This window comes from Schistocerca americana, chromosome 1 (genome assembly GCF_021461395.2).
Source record: "Schistocerca americana isolate TAMUIC-IGC-003095 chromosome 1, iqSchAmer2.1, whole genome shotgun sequence".
NCBI lineage: Eukaryota > Metazoa > Arthropoda > Insecta > Orthoptera > Acrididae > Schistocerca > Schistocerca americana.
The window spans coordinates 857408511-857424741 of NC_060119.1; positions in this window are offsets into that span (position 1 = coordinate 857408511).

Below are 16231 nucleotides of genomic sequence, written 5' to 3' on the forward strand. Positions count from 1 at the left end.
AAGAAGAAACATAAGTCTAAGGATAAGGCCCCCCTCCTGATGTCCCCGGAGGTACCATCTCCCCTCTTGCAACCTGAGTTTGACCTGTTATATATGGATGTCACCCACCATCCTTATTCAAAGACTGGTGAGGTGTAATGGACACCAGAAAGTGGACAAGCTGATCACAAGTGCAAAGGGCTGCAGATTGGGTGGCAGAAATAGTTTTGATCAACAGGGAACCAAACCACATCCTACTTTGCCAAACTTGTCTTCGATATTTTCCACAAAAATAATGGCTTTGTGGTGGTGAATGTATCCCCATCCATCCTAGTGCAGACCAGGGAGCAGGGAAAGCGTTTCACCGCAAGATGGTGAGCCTGGCCCTCCTCCCAGGGTGTAGCCAGGGAAGGGAAGGCCGAAGGGTCATAAGGGGCAGCATTCAGTGACCTGTTACCAACCAGAGAGATGGCTATAGAAGAAAGGCCAGATTCTTGTAGCTTGATATGTTTCATATGCAAAGCATCCTCCCTGACACCACCCAGTCTGATCAGCGGCTCTCCCCATGGACACCATTCAGCCACAGCAAGAGCTGTCTGGCATGGTGGCCATTGCCAGTAGTTCGGATGCTCCAGAATGACAAGCAACTACTCCTAAGCAGACATTATGTGCAGTTACATGGTGAAAGACCCCCCAGATCAGATACAGTAAGGTTAAACTTTATCTAAGGAAACAGCGATTGAATTGACCATAAGCATCACCAGACATTAATTATGAATGCGCGGAAAGGCGTAGAAAAAAAAAAAAAAAAAAAAAAAAAAAAAAAAAAAAAAAAAAAGAGAGAGAAGATTTAACAACAGTATTAAGTATTTTTATTGAAGTGAAGTGAAGCCAAGTAAGGAGGATTTTCTTCATTTTTTGACATGCACTGGTGTCCTTGAAATCAGCTGTCTACATCTACATTTGAAATGTAAGATAGGAAGTCCGAATAGCCTAAATTCGTACAAACAGAACATTTCTAATAATTTTTTCATTCATATATGTATTTTATTACTATTATTATTATCACACAACTGTGACCTGAGTGTCATGACTTCAGGGCACTGGTTTTAAGTAGGGTTTGTTAACTATCAATATCGTAAGAAATTTCTATGACATTGTTATTAGTCATAAAGACTAATTGTCTGTATTTTCTGTTTGCATGAATCACAAAGGGGAGCATGTAAAGTAAAAAGGCAAAAATTGAGGAGAAAATTTTGGAAAGGAATAAGAATTGGACACAGGTTACATCAAATTTTTCATAGTAAGCTGTTTTGTTTAGCGCAACAAAGGTATCATGTCTACGCAAGTTGCTTGCTTGGTTACGCTTGGTAGGGCCTCTTTTGATGTAGATAGAAACCTTTTGCTCATTATTCCCTTCCTTGAATTTTATGGTGGAAAATTTACAGGAATTTTTCAGTGTGATATATACTGTCAGTAAAACATAAAGAATTGTGACACAATAGTTTGCGCATCATAGTAGATGTAAAACAGGCTTTGACATCATATGAATCACAGTTATCAAGTGTAATAATTAGCATATGAAATGTTAAAGTTTTTTAAGAAATTTTGGTTTCTGCATATTCATACAAAATGGCAGAAAAATGTATGACCATTGTTGATAGCAATAGCAAAAACACAATCAACCAAGATGGCGTAGAACTGCGCAATCGAACAATTGAAGTTCAGGCACCATGCATGCCTACTGCAGAAGGTTTAAGCAGATCAGAGATGAATGTCGCAGGTGTGACAAATGATAGCGACACTCCACAGTAGAATAATCTTGACGAAACATTGTTTATAATTGATGAGCCAATGTCACGCATCTCCCAGAGTCACATACTGCTCATGAATGAAACATTGGAGAGCGATACAAACATGAATCTTGACAGTACATTACAAACACCACTTGTTCATAACACAAACACTAACTTGGAAAGTACAGCTGACAGCAACCACAGTAGTATAACTGATGCACTGCTACGGCAATTATTATCTAATATAAACACGGAATTTGATAATATGAACACAAATCCCAGTGATATGAAACACAATTTCAGTGGTATGAAACAAGATATGAATACCAAAATTGATAATTTGACACACAATCTGAACACCAGCACACAAGATCTAAATATAATCAAACAAGAACTAAAACAAGTATTCAAGGATTTGCAAGACACAATCTCACAGAAATTCAATGACTTAGCCAAAAATTATCGCACTGAAATCGACGAAAAATTGAATGATATGGAAAAACAAGTAAAGCATGAACTTTCAGAAGTTAACAGTAACATTACAGAGTTAAAACAGAAGGTAGATTCTTTTAAATGACCCTCATGATCTAGTAGAGCAACAGATAAAGAAATTCTCAGATACAAACACAAATACTGAAGCCACGCAAAACCAGTTGTGTTCTGCAGTAAAAAAGGTAACCACTGTCGTTAACAAACTAAATAAAGACTATGAAGGTGTATCTCTAGCTGTACAAGAACTTACTTTAAGGGTAGCAACATTAGAAGTTGACTCAGCATGTGCTAAGAAGGAGAGAGAGATCACTGAAAATTTGAGTGATATCTTTAGTCAAGCTGAAGCAGGTACCAGTGACAGTTGTAGAGTCCAAAATGTAGACATACCCACAACTCCAATATCTGAGCAATTACCAACTGTAGTTACAGTTTATGTAGACAATACGCTAACAGCCACACCCACTTGGTCTGAATATATCAGGCTGATTGCACATGTACTTCAACGATCTACAGATTACAGGGTAACAGCAAAAAAAAAGTCTAGTTTTGGTAGGCAGCAAATCAAATTTGTAGGACATGTTTCAGAATAAGGTATATTACCTGAAAAAGAGAGAGAGAGAAAAGAAAACCTTGACGCCATACACAATTGTCCAGCTCCAAGGAATAAAGAACAACTAAAAGCTTTTTTAGGATTAGCATCCTTTTTTTGTAAATTCATATCACAGCAACTGATGAACAGTGACGCATTACTCAACTTGTTATGAAAAAATAGGCCTTGGTTATGGGATGATAAATGTCAGGAGGACTTTAATAACACTAAGCAGGCATTAGTCAATGCAAACATTCTTAGCCACCCTGACATGTCCAAGGATTTTTGTCTATGAACAGATGCCTCATCTCAGGGGCTGGGGGCATGCTCATTCCAGATGCGAGAAGAAGGTAAAGAAGTACCCAGGCTCATCAGTTTTGCTAGTCACACATTATCAGAAGTAGAAATATCTTACGCTGTGTCAGAATTGGAAAGTTTAGCCGTAATACGGGCATTTAAAAAGTTTGAATATTCTTTGTGGGGTAAGAATACCATAGTTTACTGTGACCATCAGTCACTTTCATTTCTTTTAACATGTAACTATTGCACCATAGATTACCTAAGTGGTGTCTATATTTACAAGAATTTAATTTTGAGATAATTTACATTAACGGAAGTCAGAATGTTATTACAGATGCCTTGTCTAGGAATTTAGTGAATTAAAAGAGAAAGATGCAGAAATCAAAATGTATTAATGCAAGGTGCAACACAACAGTCTGATTCCCATAAGTTTTGTAAGCAGATGAAAGCTATACAACAGCAAGATCACAGATGGAGTAAAGTCATGCAAGACTTTAAGCAAGATAAAGGTGGAAAGGTAAATAAATGGTATCAGGAGTACAAGGGCGTTTTGTTTCATAGGACACGTGAAAAATCTGATCAATCATGTGTGGGTATTTCTGAAGATTATATCGATAAATTTATATGACACACACATGAAGTATGGGGACATTATGGAGTAGGCAAATGTACTGAGAAAATTGCAACACTTTGTTATTTTCCAAATTTGAGAAGGCGAGTCCTACAGGTATTAAGAAAGTGTGCAATATGTTAAAAATCATACAGTACAATGTGTCAAAGTATACTGAGCTACACCCAATACTCACATAAAAACCTCTAGATATAGTGTTTCTGGACATAGCTGGTCCATATCCAAGAAGTAAAGGAGGAGTAAAATACGTAGCAGCACTATACGATATTTTCTCGAAACATTTCAAAATGTATGCCATTAAAAATGCAAATATCAGAAAAAGAATTGAGGGAGACTTTGAGACGAATAGGTAAACCAAAGGTGCTACTAACTGATAATGCTTCATATTTCATCGGGCAAAAGCAGGAACAATTTATGACCTCAGAGGGTATAAATCAATGGGTAGACTATGTAACTCCTTTGATGCAAGTTGTCAATAACCTTCCACAGTCTTCAACAGGTTTCACACCTAACAAATTGATGTTCCCGACAAAACAAACAAATGAGTGGGAGTCACCCATACCAAAGGTACCCACTACAGAAATTGCACTACAAGACAAAATCGAACAAGCCATGGTTACACTAGAAAAGAGTGCTGAGTATAGAAAGAAAATTTATAATGAGAGACTGAAACGTGTTGCACAATTTTTTGAAGGGCAATGAGTTCTCTTACAGATGCACTCTAAATCGACAAAATTTGGCAAACTGAATAAGAAGTGGCAATTACTCTATTCAGGACCATACATAATTTCCAAGATACCATACCCTGTGATGTACAGATTTGCCTGTGAGGAAACAGGGAAAGACAAAGGTCTCCACCCTCACAAAGGTATAAAAGCTTTTATAGAATGATGAAGCTAGGTAGCATTTTTTCTTTCTATCGCAAGATAATTGTACATGGTGTACATAACTCTAAATCTAATTTTTTCTTCTGCAGTGTATTTTAAGATAAAGTAATGTGTATAGGCATAAGTAATTCTTTTGATTTGTACACATAAGCATAAAATCCAATAGTAATGAGAAGTAATACATTGCTTCATGTGAAGCGAAAGTATAAATAAAATTAGCTTATGGCTCAGCTGTCATTGCTCAAAATTATGCACTGATGTTGGTAGTAGGAGAGGAGGCATTGACCTGTAGTCATGAGCAACAGACTGGCAGAAGGCACAACCAAACAGTAATACGATATGTACATGTACCTCACTTAAGTACAAAGTAAACGGAAATACTAAGCAATTGCATCTACTGTCTAAGATCTAAGGAACCTATTGATCTATGTACACAGAGATTTAATTAAATACTAAGCTATATACAACATATTTACAAGCAAAAGGAACCATTATGGGAAAATATACAAGATGTGTAAGCTAAGGAAAATGACAAAATACTATTAGAAATGTCAAATAATTTTCTTTGCAAGGTAAATGATCATAATGGGTAACAGAATAAACCAATGTCTACGAATTTAAACAAAATATCTGCGGACAGATGTAATGGCCAAATGTATCAGTGGCCACCGAGTTACATAATGCAATTAGTTTTAAGTTCTTTTCTTTCAGCGACCAGTGCATCATCATGGTGCAGAAGAACAGAATTATGTCGAGAGTAGCAGGCACCAAATAAAGAAACAGGCCGCACCTTGAGAAACAATTTAGTTATAAGGATATTTATAGAAAGGTCATAAGGCAAATGAAAAATGAAAATATGCATCATCGCAATATATCTCTGTGACAATTACCAGTACCTATTTGCTGCAGAGTACACATAAACATTTAGGCATGTGATTTTACAAAAAGCAATTGCATTTTTTTTGTGTCTTATGAAAGCTTAAATAGTGACATTTCCAGGTATTTGAGAAAGATAAATCTACAATAGTTGAAACTTCTTCATATTTCACCTGAAGCTACATGTGAATTGAAGTAAACAGCACGAGCGCATGAACGAACAACAGTTCCTTGGCAACTAGTCCATGATTGTATGAGTAACATTTCCTCATAAATCCTTGAACTAATAGATGAGTATTTCCTTTCTCCCCTCCCAAACAAAGGAGGCAGCACCAAGCACAGTTAGGCCAGCACTGCATAATGTTTTAGTCCTATTTCGAATGTTTTTCTTCCCACTCTACTTAAGGAAGAAATGAGTTCTCGTAAGTGATAAAAGCCTATCTATAAAATGAAGTATAAATATATCATATGCTTGTATTTTACCATAGCAATGTGTTATATAATTAATTTGTATATGTGGTGTGAATGAAGATAACTTAAAACTAACAAACAAACTGTAGTATCAGAATGCAGTTAATGAAAAATTTATGACATTTTGAAACTTGAGAAATTTATGTTCATAGTATTAGTGATGGATGCAATGTCAGCCATAGGTATAGTCTATCATGTTACCTATATTGTTGTAACTCAATACCTGTATGAATTTTCATTGGAAACAAAACTCTGTGTGAAGGAATTAACTTTAAAGACAAGCAATTTATACAATGTTTTGGATGGCTACATGTGTCTTTCAGCAAGTGGACAGTCAAGTGTGGTGACATTAACATACGTGTGCAACGAAATAATTTCTGAGTATCATGGCTCACAACACTTAATACATTAATAAATGAACTATAGTTGTACTTACCTCGTCGACGGATGCTGTAGACCAGGGTTCTCTCTGCTGAAAATGCAAGTACGACGGGTAATAATGATGCCCAGACCATGGAAATGGAGATCTTCTGCCACAGCATCAGATTTTGAAACAATAAGCACACACTCACTTCACCCAGGATGGAACAATCACATAGATAATATTGTGGGTAGAGCAAACCAAAGACTGCCACTCATTGGCAGAACACTTAGAAGGTGCAACAGCTCTACTAAAGAGACTGCTTACACCCTGCTTGCACACCCTACTCTGGAGTATTGCTGTGTGGTGTGGGATCCGTATCAGGTTGGACTGACGGATGACATCGAAAAAGTACAAATAAGGGCAGCTCGTTCTGTGTTATTGTGAAATAGGGGAAATAGTGCGACAGACATGATATGTGAATTGGAGTGGCAATCATTAAAACAAAGATGTTTTTCTTGCAATGGGATCTTCTCATGAAATTTCAATCACCAGTTTTCTCCTCCGATTGAGAAAACATTGTGTTGGCACCCACTTACATAGGGAGAAATGAGCATCAAGATAAAATAAATGAAAGCAGGGCTCACACAGAAAAATTTAAGTGCTCATTTTTCCCGCTCTCCATTCAAGAGTGGAGACAGCTTGAAGGTGGTTCATTGAACCCTCTGCCAGGCACTTGATTGTTAATAGCATAGTAATCATGTACATGTAGATGTAGATGACAAACACCACGGCAATTCTTCAATATTTAATACTCAGGTGAAATCAACATTAAAAAAATGAGCGCAGGCATGTGTGATGGTAGCAACTAGCAGGTTGACCATTAGCGACTAGTGCTTAGCCACCAAACCTGCTAGTGCACAAGCACGAAACCCGGCAATAAGGCCGAAGCAAACTGAACATTATTGTCAGCATATCAAATTCAAATATGTAATGAACTATCATATTATGTATATAATCTTGCAGTTTCTTATAGAACTTTAACATACATAGGATGAGCTGGCATATCCATTCCATTTAATAAAAGAGAAGCAGACAAATAAAGGTTATCGACCCCTATCGGCAAATGTAAATGTAAATATGTATATGCAAAAACACTGTACGTCTCGTATCATGTCAACATACAGTGTGCGGGCAATTGTGTAGGTACATGGTGACAATGTTGATTGGAATACTCTCTTTCAAATTCTGAAGGTGGCAGGGGTAAAATACAGGGAGCGAAAGGCTATTTACAATTTGTACAGAAAGCATATGGCAGTCATACGAGTCGAGGGGTATGAAAGGGAAGCAGTGGTTGGGAAGGGAGTGAGACAGGGTTGTAGCCTATCCCCGATGTTATGCAATCTGTATATTGAGCAAGCAATAAAGGAAACAAAAGAAAAATTTGGAGTAGGTTTTAAAATCCATGGAGAAGAAATAAAAACTTTGAGGTTCGCCGATGACATTGTAATTCTGTCAGAGGCAGCAAAGGACTTGGAAGAGCAGTCGAACGGAATGGACTACGTCTTGAAAGGAGGGTATAAGATGAACATCAACAAAAGCAAAACGAGGATAATGGAATGTAGTCGTATTAAGTCGGGTGATGCTGAGAGAATTAGGTTAGGAAATGAGACACTTAAAGTAGTAAGGAGTTTTGCTATTTGGGGAGCAAAATAACTGATGATGGTCAAAGTAGAGATGATATAAAATGTAGACTAGCAATGGCAAGGAAAGCGTTTCTGAAGAAGAAAAATTTGTTAACATTGAGTATAGATTTAAATGTCAGGAAGTCGTTTCTGAAAGTATTTGTATGGAGTGTGGCCACGTATGGAAGTGAAATGTGGATGATAAATAGTTTAGACAAGAAGAGAACAGAAGCTTTCGAAATGTGGTGCTACAGAAGAATGCTGAAGATTAGATGGATAGATCACATAACTAATGAGGAGGTATTGAATAGAATTGGGGAGAAGAGGAGTTTGTGGCACTACTTGACTAGAAGAAGGGACCGGTTGGTAGGACATGTTCTGAGACATGGAGGGATCACCAATTTAGTATTGGATAGCAGCGTGGAGGGTAAAAATCGTAGAGGGAGACCAAGAGATGAATACACTAAGCAGATTCAGAAGGATGTAGGCTGCAGTAGGTACTGGGAGATGAAGAAGCTTGCACAGGATAGAGTAGCATGGAGAGCTGCATCAAATGAGTCTCAGGACTGAAGACCACAACAACAACATGGTGAAGGTAAGGTTAAAATTTATTTAAAAAAAACTGTGATCAACCATAAGCATCACCAAAGACATTAATTATTAATATGTGGTAAGGGGCGGACAAATGAAAAAATAACATCATTCATTTTTCTTTGTACATGATTTTATTTTTCACTCTCTCGTATGTGGAAAGATGATTAAGATGTATAGCTTAAAGTATGAAGAATTATGAGTGTTACGTATTATATGTGTATATGAATAAGAGAAGATTTAACAACAGTATCAAGTATTTTTGTTGAGGTGAAGCGGTGCTGGTTGCTGTTCTGTTGGTGCACGGCAAATGCTTAGCTTCACTCATACTTGAAATTCAGCTTCAAAGCCCACACTTCATTGTGCAGGTCACTTTATCACTTTAACTGAAAACCATTTACAGATATTCATCATAAAACTGTATCATTTTTTTTTTCCTTTCTACAGACTTCACTGTCTCTAAATTCATTTATCTCTCTCTTAACATTGTGATAACAGTCATAGGTAACTTCACCTCCCATATGCTTTTTACACTGCTATTTATATTTAAAGGCACATTTAAGTTCAATTACTTACATTTTGTGTTACAATGAATATTTTCCTATAGAGTAATATGTCATATAATCCACCTTTGTTATCTATTTTTGCTTTGCAATGACCCAGTAATTCTTGGTGTATCAAGTACTTTTCTCAAGGACAGTAGGCTGATTCATGGTTTCTCATTTTATAGGTAACCAAACACACTGGGTATTATCAACTCTACATTGGCTACCAGAAAATCTTAACCGAAAATCTATAGTCTACACACCTGCAACTAGATTAAACAGCATCCAAGGAAGAGTTTACTTCTGTGTCTGCTTAGAAGCCATCTTTCATCTGCATAAATCAAGATAAGATTCAAACACAATATACAATTTCTACAAACCTAACATGTACCTATTTACTACTTGTAATATGTTCATGTTTACATAAACAACTCCAAATAGGAGGCAATGTTGTAGTCGCACTATGTTGTGTCAAAACATTATTTCAAATTTGCATTGGTTGTAGTGTTCACACCTCCAAAACTTCAAAACTTTTATATATATGCAGATATATGTTTATCATTGTAATCGTCATTTCACATTTTTAATAGTGATATGTATGTGTATCAACCTGTGGTCGTATTTCCATCAGTCATTCTTATAACTATACATATTTACATAATTAATCTTATTCTCCTGCATGGCAAGTCTTAATTGTATCTCTTTCACATTCTTACACAGAAATACAGGGTGTGGCACTTAAATATGGACAAATGAAACATTTTTTTAAAATTAAATTTATTAAAACAAAATACAAATGAAAATCCTTTTACATGTAGGTAGTGGTATCTTTCAAGAGTAACATTACTTGACAAAACCCCCCTCATCCACAATGACCACCTCCAATCTTGTCCAGAAGCAATCGCATGCATTCTTTAAAACAGCGCTATCTATAATCACAAATGCTGCTTCGATAGTGGTGCATAGATATGCGACATTAAGTTGCCTCATCGTATCGGTAACTCTTTCAACTACCCTCCAAACACAGTAGTTGAGGGATTTCAAATTTGGGCTGTTCTGGGGCCAAAACTCCTTTGACAGAACATGTCAATGTTATCTGAGAACCAGTTTTGGACTAGATGGCTCATATGAGATCCTCTTCTGCCATTTGATGCACTGTTCGTGGACTGGCATTCAATACTGACACCAGTTTCCTCAGCAATTTGCCCCCGGTCCTCCAAAATAAGCATCTGAGCCTTTTCAATGAATGTTGCAGGTCATGACACCCTTTCTCTCGAATGAGGTTTCCTTGTCGTGTTATCAGAACCTGCCTCAGACTTCTCCGAAGCTTTATACTTGGCCACAATACCTTATAGAGTTGATCTCGGTACCTGAAGAATTGGAACTATTTGAGTGGGAGAATGCTCAGCTAGAAGACTTTTGACAATCGCGACTCTTCAGTTATCGTCTGCACTTCTCTGTTAAGATCTCAGCCATTTTGAGGTTCTGCCATTTTACTAAATACCTATGGCTTTGAAGAACACCAATCGTAACTTCCAGTGGAGCTGCAATATGGCAGGAAATTTGTCTGGATTAAGCACTGCACCCTGTACATGACTATTCTACTAACATATTATCTTCATGCATGTGCAACATGGAGTATTATACCTAGTATAGATGCTGTGAACTGTTCAAAAACTGTATTTTGTGCAAGCATTTTACCATTTGTTACTAGTTCTGTACTAAATGCATGTAAAATGCTAATGGTTATATCTTGACTGGGGGGGGGGGGGGGGGGGGGGGGGGGAAGTGAAAGGTTAGCTCTGCTTTTATATTGTTAAATGTTTTTACATTAGCCGGTGAAAATACATGCAGTCAATTGATGAGTAGCTTTATTCTTCTATGACTCACTGTATGTAGCAGGATACATAGCATATATTTTCAGCTTCTATCTTACAATTATTGTTACTTTTCAATCCACAGTATTCATACATGCCTTGCTACTCCACATATCATTTGTCTTCACACACACTTATACATTCAAACAAAATTATTTTTCATATAAGCAGGGCCCATACAGTTCCTACCACTATGTTTATGAATATTTTTATACATACCCTCCTCTACTAATTGGGATATGCACCAACATCATTCCCTTAAAATTTACCACTAGACAGAATAATTAAATGCTTCACTACCCTTAGGTTAGCCAGCATGCCATTATACACAAGAACAGTATTTGCAGGGTAGTTTAGAACACATTATTTACCACTTGTATGAAATGTTGTTCTTGTGTCTTATGCAGTCCACAAGTACTAAAATTGAACTTATCCTGACAAGACTCATACTAGTGGATTCATGTATTAACTCCCATGTTGGCAGGATAGCTTGCACACCTTATTGAATCTGTAAGTAGTAAAACTAACCTTTTGAGAATTTTTCTCATTGAATCAAATTGTAAGTTCAACTACAGCATTTTGAGTTATTACAGTTGCTATTCATAGATATCAGAGTACATATCTGTAAATAGTAGAGGTTTAATTAGTTCTTACCAACTTGCCACAGTGGTAACACTGGTTCCCGTCAGATCGCCAAAGTAAAGAGCTGTCTGGCTGGGCTAGCACTTGGATGGGTCACCATCCAGTATGCCAAGTGCTGCAGGCAAACAGAGTGCACTCAGCCTTTGTGAGGCAAACTGAGGAGCTATTGATTGAGAAGTAACGGCTCCAGTCTCGTAAACTGACATATGGCCGGAAGAGTGATGTGCTGACCACATGCCCCTTCATATCCACATCCAGTGATGCCTGTGGGCTGAGGATGACACAGCAGCTGGTTGGTACCATTGGGCCTTCATGACCTGTTCAGGCAGAATTTAATTTAGTTAAGTTTTAATTACTTTGCAGTATAGTGCAGTTCAGAGTTTTGTATATAATAATTCACACTTACCTCCTTAGTCCATTTTCTTAAATTTAAACTTAAAATTAATATTTATATTTGCGTAAAGTGTACACATTCACTTTGTGTGCCCCCACTATTCCTATTGGTTGTTGACAGAAGGCTTAGCACAACCTATCAGTGTTTTAATGGCGGCAGAGGAGTAGCATCACTGCTGTCCACCACTTCAACTATGTGCACTGTATCTCCTCTATTACACCCATTTGTATCCTGATTACTGCAAAAACCTTGATCCCTTGTCTGACCCCTCTCTTTTGTATCAGACCACCATTCATTGGCATTACGTCTCATTGCTTACTTGCCTATTGGCTGGAGCACCTTGTCTGTTTTATTGACCACTGTTTTCATGATTAGGTGGGTTATAGTATTTTGGGATTTCCATTTTTTGATAATGGTTATTTTCTTGATAGCCAGAGTTTTTAGGTCTATTGTCTTGTAGTGGCACATAAGAATTGCAGCCACAGATTTTCTTGTTATTACTGGGTTGTGTGTTCGCATTCGAATGAAAATTTGATTGCATGTTTGTGTTGTTTCCTTGACCTTGTACTTCTTTGTATTAGGTCAATGTAGTGCAACACAGAGAGAAATTTATTCAAGATCTTACAACTCTCCTTTCCAGAACTGAGAGGAAGAATTAGATCGTCAAAAGAACATTTATTATGAATTATTGTGATTTTGGAATTGAGATATGTAGAACCTTGGTCCACTGTCAGAATAATAGTGTTGCAATTTCTAATTCGAAACGATGTGAATAGTAATTATTACAGGCAGTCAGTTTGATGATCCTAAGTTATCGGACTTTGTACGGCACTGGTAACTGCAGAATCTCAAAAAGTTTATTACCATTACTAGCTACCTGCATGAGATGTAAGAAAATGGCTGCAAATTGCTCATAGGTGAGCTGTAATTTCAGAAAGCGTACTAATAAAAATTCAACACCTAGTCCATCAGCTGTGAAAATGGTGATTATTGCTCTTTGAAATAAGTACGCTTACACAGTTCCATGTTAACATACTTACTGTCAAGGCAGGCAGGGAGATGCAGTATTTCTTGATTTCTGAAAAGTGTTTGGATCAGTACCACACTTACACTTGTTACAAAAGTACGATGGGGTATCAAGTGAAATTTGTGACTGGATTGAGGGCATTTTGGTAGGGAGAATATAGCATGTTATCTCGGAGAGTCACCATCAGATGTAGAAGCAATTCCAGGTGTGCCCTAGTGAAGTGTGTCAGAACCCTAACCTCAGATTTTTTGTAGATGATGCAGTTACTTATAATGAAGTACCATCTGTAAGAATCTGCATAAATATTCAGTTAGACCTTGATAAGATTTCAAAGTGATGCAAAGATTGGCAGCTTCCTTTAAATGTTCAAAAACATATAGATAAAGACAGCATGAATGGTTGCAGGTTTGTTTGGTCCGTGGCAGAGTTTCACAGAGATACAGAAAAAAACTGAACTGGTAGGCTCTTGAAGACAGCCTTAAACTAACCTGAGAAAGTCTACTAACAAAGTCTCAAGAAACGGCTGTAAATGGTGACTCTAGGAATATGAGGTCTGTTCAAAAAATTCTGGAATTTCGTGCCAAAGGTGTGTTGGATTGAAATGCAGTTGGCATCCCTGCACACGCCTATGTTTAATGTGTAATTGCTGGATGTTTCATTGTTGTATATCTGTTACTTATTGTTGAGTGCTGTATTGAGTAGAATCTTGTGTTGCAGTTTGCGAATTTCGAGATGGCAGTGTTACAGGAGCAACGTGTCTGCATTAAGTTTTGCGTAAAGCTTTAGAAAACATCTACAGAGACACACCAAATAATGCAGGAAGCCTATGGTGATGAATACTTAAGCCGGTATTACATATGGTTCACACAGTTTAAAAATGGCTGGGCAGACGTTAAAGATGACCCTCATTCAGGATGCCCTTCAACATCTACCAACAATGATCAGGCCAAGAACATCAACAAAATTGTGCATGCCAGTTGGGGACTGACTGTCTGAGAGATTGCAGACGAATGTAACTTTTGTATCCTGCCTGGAAGGCGGTGCGTGGGTAGGAGCAGGAGCACGAAAAATATGTCGGTACTGCACGTAAGTAAAAGTGGTTTACTGGAGCCTGAATATATATACAGAGGCACATGTAACTTTGTACAGATGAGCACAGTCTCAAGCTGAAGCAAAGTGTCCTGGGCGTCGGGTCTTGATCAGATGGGCAGAATCAAGAGCGGAGCTCGTAGACCTCTCCCGCTCCGGCTAGAGTGTGCTGTCGTTGGTGTATGCTATCAATACCACATCCCTCCCCCCTGAAACAACGCACCGTCATTGAGTACGGCTTCCGACGGCAGGTGGAGGGCCCAGGGGTGGTGCAGCTGAGGGGGCAGACAGCGGAACTGCCAGGGCGTGCTGTCCACCCGCTTGTGAGGGTGCGAGGAAAACGCCCCGTGGAAAACCTGCCCAGGCCACACACTGCCACTTGGTGTGCTCAGATAAGGAGACAGAGCAACGACATCCATGGGTGGCGGTGGCGGCGTGACGGCAGCCCCAGCGTCCATCGGTTCTGCCACCGCAGAGGAACACGGTCGTGGCAGCGGCTGGAGGTGGGGCCGTGGCGGCGGGAAGAGGCGTCTGTTTGGTGCAGCTGACCAGACTGGTAGCAGTGACAATGGCAGGCACTGCCGCGGTGGAGACGCGAGCGGCGGAGACGCGAGCGGCGGAGGCGCCGTCAGTGGAGTCATGGGCTGAGGCGGCAGAAGCAGCAAAGCCCCCAATTCTCCCAGAAAACAACCAGCGGCAGAAAACCGAGGACAGCACAAATGGATCTGGTTCCGGTGTCGACTGATAATGCTAAATGGACCAGAAACAACACATAAGGCGCAACCAAGTTGGCGAAGAATGCGCCCTGCTCCCACCGCTGCCTGCCAGAGGAAATGCGATACAACACCAAATCATGTGGCGCCAAGCCAGAACAGAGCGAAGCAGCGGGAGCACGTGGCGGCGGGTACAAAAGCTGCAGTAGCGACCGATGGGCGTGGCCATGAAGCAATTCCGCTGGGGAATGGGTGCTGTGGGGCTGAGAGTGATAGGAAGCAAGGAAAGTCCAGAGCGCATGCTCGCAAGAGTGCGTGGCATGCAACTTGCTCACCTGTGACTTAAATGTATGCACAAAGCGTTCAGCCTCGCCATTCGACTGGGGGTGGAACGGGTCTGATGTCAGATTGCGAATGCCATTAGCAGCAGAGAACGCTTCAAACTCTGAGGACACAAATTTGGGGCCTTTGTCAGAGAAAATAACTTCAGGAAGGCCCTCAATGCAAAAAATATACGTCAAAGCCTGAACAGTACTTGCAGATGTAGTAGAAGACATAGGTACCACAAAAGGAAAGTTTCAGTATGCATCAATAACTATCAACCAGCGGGTGTCCCAGAAAGGACCCACAAAATCAATATGAATGTGCTGCCAAGGCACAGTAGGAGTCGGCCACGCAAAGAAGCGCTGGCGGGGAGCAGATTGTGCAGTTAGCAAGCAAATTCTCAGTATGTTTATCAATGCCGACCTAAGTGCAGCGATGATGCGCTAATTGCTTCTTCCGTACTGTACCCCAATGACTAGCGTGCAGTAATCGGCGGATTTCCGACTGCAACGTACGAGGTACAACCCCACGAGACTGATCATTGTCAGTTCATAACAAGATAACACTGTGGTGTACAAACAAGTTGTGACGTTGCGCAAAGTAACATCGAACAAGTGGATCACGAATTTGTGTAGAAGATGGAGGCCATTGAGTATGAATATATTGCAAAAGAATCTGCAAAGAAGTATTGGCGGCTGTCGCGGCAGCAATGTGACGAAAATTCACCGAAAAACCATCAGCTAATTCCTTATCTTGCGAATCAATAAACATGCATGAAAATTTGGAAGAATCAAACACTTCGTCAGGACCGATAGGCAGACGAGACACAGCATCAGCATTGCCACGCTGGGCTATAGGCACAAAACAAAGACCAACGTTGCAACATTTGTGCAGTAGGCCTACGGGCCGGAACTGGCTTTGACGGGAGAAACAACGACGTCAAAGGCTTATGGTCGGTTACC